Source organism: Engraulis encrasicolus, chromosome 5 (genome assembly GCF_034702125.1).
Source record: "Engraulis encrasicolus isolate BLACKSEA-1 chromosome 5, IST_EnEncr_1.0, whole genome shotgun sequence".
NCBI lineage: Eukaryota > Metazoa > Chordata > Actinopteri > Clupeiformes > Engraulidae > Engraulis > Engraulis encrasicolus.
Window position 1 is genome coordinate 41,298,474 of NC_085861.1, and position 4,183 is coordinate 41,302,656.

Here is a 4,183-nt window from a genome sequence, read left to right on the forward strand (position 1 = left end):
TGTGTTTGTGTGTGCTTGCGTGCGTGTGTGTGTGTGCGTGCGTGCATGCGTACCTGTGGGAGTGCGTGCGTGCGTGCGTGCATGCGTGCATGCGTGCATGCGTGCGTGCGAGTGTGTCTGTGTGCGTTGTTGCATTGTGTGTGTGTGTGTGTGTGTGTGTGTGTGTGTGTGTGTGTGTGTGTGTGTGTGTGTGTGTGTGAGTAGGGTCTTTTTTTGTTCGAGTGGAAGGTGGGTGGGTGGTTAAGTAAACAGTTTGACGCCTGCGGTGTGACAGTGTTGCCGCCGTTTCAATCTCACCAGAGCACTTTGCACTCAACAAGAGAGGAAGGTGGCCCACGGAGGTGCTCGACTAGTCCTAATTGGTCTCGCAGGGTCCAGGGCATGAGATGATGGGAGGAGGAGAGTTGTTTGCTCACTCACTCACTCACTCACTCACTCACTCACTCACTCACTCACTCACTCACTCGTTTGCTCTCTTCCTCAGGTACAAGTCAACGACCGCACTTTTCTCTGTGCGCTCGACCGCAGCGGTCGGCGTCAACGACGACAATAATGTGTACGGGTGCGAGCAAACGAGCGAGCTCTCTTTTCTGCAGAATTGTTCGTTTCGGAGGGCAGGAAGCCATGCAGACACGGCCCTGGCTACAGTACACAATGGGTGTTGTGTCGCAAAGAGGTGACAGGAGACAAACTTCTGTCGCCGAATTTTATTCGCCGCCGTAGCTTTCACCATATAGGTACGCGCTTCTGAGAAACAAATTAACAATTAAGCAGCGGGGATATTTGACTTCTGAAGGCCAGTGAAGGTAGTGATTTTTTTTTTAATCTAGGTGTGTTTCCTGCGGCACTTGCACTTGAGTGGACTCACTTCCTTCTGGCACTATGGAGAGAGCAGGGGTCAATGTGATGTGAGCTACTTTCACTTTTAGGCCGGAGGTCTTTAGGACCCTGCCGTCCACTGCTGCTCCTGCCAGCCCTACTCCACTCCAAAGCAGTCAACCTGGGGTCAAGCTTGCAGACAAAAAACAATAATGAACAGTAAAATTGTGTCCCTCTCTCTCACACACACTCTCTCTTTCTGTCTCTTTCTGTCTCTTTCTCTCTCTCTCTCTCTCTCTCTCTCTCTCTCTCTCTCTCTCTCTCTCTCTCTCTCTCTCTCTCTCTCTCTCTCTCTCTCTCTCTCTCTCTCTCTCTCTGTCTCATTTCACATTGTATCTTTCACCCCTTCTCTTGATTTGAATGGCACCTCTGCAAGTGACATCATGAGGTTAGCCCTAAGAGGTTTCACTACTGTTGCGCCCACCTATAACTGTTGCGAGTGAGTAGGAGCTTGTGTCATTACAAGGCGACTCGCTGACAGATTCAAGTCAGGAGGAGTGATCGTCAAAGAACGTGACACTTTCACAGATTCAAGATTGATTGACGGAAGCATACTGTTGAACAAAAAAAGAGGGCAGTGGGGGTGGGAGGGGGGTGCAGCAGTTAGCAGTGTGATAGGGGGATTTCAAATGTTCAGACGCACTACTACCATTCTTTCATCTCCTCTGGCGCTTACAAGAAGTGACACCGTTTTGTCATGACAGGAAAAGTTTTTCTCTGCGCCGCTCAGTAAAGTACTGACCCTACACAAAACCTCAATCATCCTGTCTGTCGCTGAAGCCTTGAAGAAGAGAGATGAGGCCTAATTGTGCGACCACAAGCTTATTTTCCACACGCCACTTGCCAAGCACCATGCCGAGGTGCACCCATTCCTCTGTGTGTGTGTGTGTGTGTGTGTGTGTGTGTGTGTGTGTGTGTGTGTGTGTGTGTGTGTGTGTGTGTGTGTGTGTGTGTGTGTGTGTGTGTGTGTGTGTGTGTGTGTGTGTGTGTGTGTGTATAATTATGGCATTCATTGTAGAAGCACTCAAAATAATAATTTATGATTCAATATTTTATTGATATATACTTGATAAATATGAACAATGAAGGTGCATTGTTTACAAAATATGTTCACATTTACATTACATTATAATATATTATATTTGGCAGATGCTTTTATCCAAAGTGACTTACAATCGAGACATTTAGACTTTGTTTTTATTGTAATTGTTACCTGCACTACTATTTTTAAGAACAACGGGTACTGTGTAATGTACTCTGTATACGCATTTATTTTAATTATGTGTTCTGAAGTATTGCTGTTATATTTAATGTATTAGTATGTATTTTTAAAAGACAATATTCAGGTGTGTGTCTATGCATTATACCAAACCAATTCTTCAGCTCATAAACAGGAAAGTGATCTTGCGGTGCACCTACTGAAATAAATGCTTTCAATTATGTGTGACTGAGTTTAAATATGTGCATATAGATAGGATTTTTGTTAGTGTTATTTTTCAAGCGACTGCTATTTTAAAACAACTTGGGGCCTGATGTGTGAATGACTGAATATGCATGCCTAATTGCCCATTTTTAAACACATTTTTAACAAATTTTAACACCAAAACACCTCTGCTGTATCAGGACTTTAAAGTACAGTTCAGTGAGTTAACCTGCACAAGCATGCTGATTTCACAATGAATCAACATACATTTATGACTAAAAACACTACCCCAAGGCAGGTGACTTCTTTTTTTTTCAACCATGGCCATGGCCACTGTCAGTAGGCTACTATCCAGCAGTTGAGTCAATACTCTTGAGATATAGATCAAGTGCCTATAATGCATGCATGGGCAAATCTTGCACTGCCAGTTTAGTGTGTGCCTTTTCCCCTAGTTTTCTCATTGTCTCGTTTACCTCCTCTGCTGAGGTCCAAAGATAATAAGCAGATAAAAAGGGGGGTGGAAATGCTATCTTAGCAAGATGATGAGAAGCATGTGACAGTCTTTTAATGGTATTTTGTGTCGACTGCTTACACCTCTGTCTGTGTTCTTTTCCTGGTATGCACTTTGGAAACATAACGTTATAATGCAATGTGTTCCTGTCAACGCATGAAAAAATGTATTGATATGAAATACCATTGCCGATACCTTTGTATGCAGAGAAGAATGTATTGCTTTCTACAGTGAAGATGAAATAGTTGCTGTTTCAGTGTGATTGTCAGCGCAAACAGAGAAACTAGTCCCGTTGACCGCATCTATCTATCTGTATTGATAATCCGAAGTTTGTTTGGACCGAAAAAAATATGAATCGCTACGGTAAACAAAAAACGCACTTCCATTCACATGCATACGCATGACGCACCGTCGCCACAAAATGAAAGTGACACACCTTTCAAGTCCCGACTACCTCAAAAATGTGCGAATGTTTTAAAAAGAAGTAGCAGTACCTTGTTCAAGGCCAGTGCCCAATGTTTGTTCCCATTGATCATGTAAACAAGTAAAGCGTTGAGGGCTAAAAGCTTTGACTCGACCTCTCGGCAGGTGTAAATGACATGTCACATGAAACATTTCTCATGAAAACGGGATGTAAAAGAGATGCAACTGTACCTTCGAAGTTAGCAGTCACCGGTAGACCTTGTTTTCCATCAACGGTGCAAAAATTCTATTCAACTTCTTCCCACCTGGAGAGATCCAAAGAAGCAAGGGAAGAACTCCTGCGAATAGTGATGGCGGTAAACGCTGTCACTCGCGAACTGGCTGCTCAACTAATAACTTCAGGAGCGCACGAATGGCATGCGACTGCGAACAACGTGGGCTGCGGCGGGGGATAGAGGCACGAGGAGGAGGGTTCTACAGCATGAGAGGGTGTCAGGTAAACGAACCGCCCCTCCCCGTCTCTGATGCTCCGCGAGATGATTTGCCAGCTGTGGCGCAGCTTCTGTCTTTTGCCCCATCTCTCCGCGGCGCGCGCTCTCCTGGGAGCGCTGCCATAAGAGAGGGGGGAAAGTGGACTGTCAGGAGCGCGTTCACACTCATCCATTCTCATGTTTACACACCCCATGCCGAGATGTCAGAAAAAGTGGTTTAATTTAAAAGTAGAGACATGAACACGATAAGTTGTCATTAACAACAACACTTTAAAATCTTAATGGGCATTTGCTCGTCATGCTGGTAGGCTATTTATCTGTTTGGGCATATGATGACACAGAAATGGGAGAAATGTTCGACATTTACACTGCGCTTCATGGAGTTTGAACAGATCTATTTTAACTAGTCCAGTCAGTAAGAGCAAAAAACGGTACCCATTGTAAGTCATTAGATCC

At 44.5% G+C, this 4,183-nt stretch overlaps 1 protein-coding gene across 13 annotated transcripts in view; it reads right to left on the reverse strand.

The window, feature by feature from the left end:
* The window catches only part of satb1b (SATB homeobox 1b), a 91,581-nt gene extending 87,920 nt beyond the window's left edge, over window positions 1-3,661 (reverse strand). For all 13 annotated transcript variants that reach the window (XM_063199405.1, XM_063199400.1, XM_063199402.1 and 10 more), the window contains exon 1: window positions 3,468-3,661. The gene's annotated coding sequence lies outside the window, so the exon portion shown is untranslated. The remainder of the gene's footprint in view (window positions 1-3,467) is intronic.
* Between the last annotated feature and the right edge of the window lie 522 nt (window positions 3,662-4,183).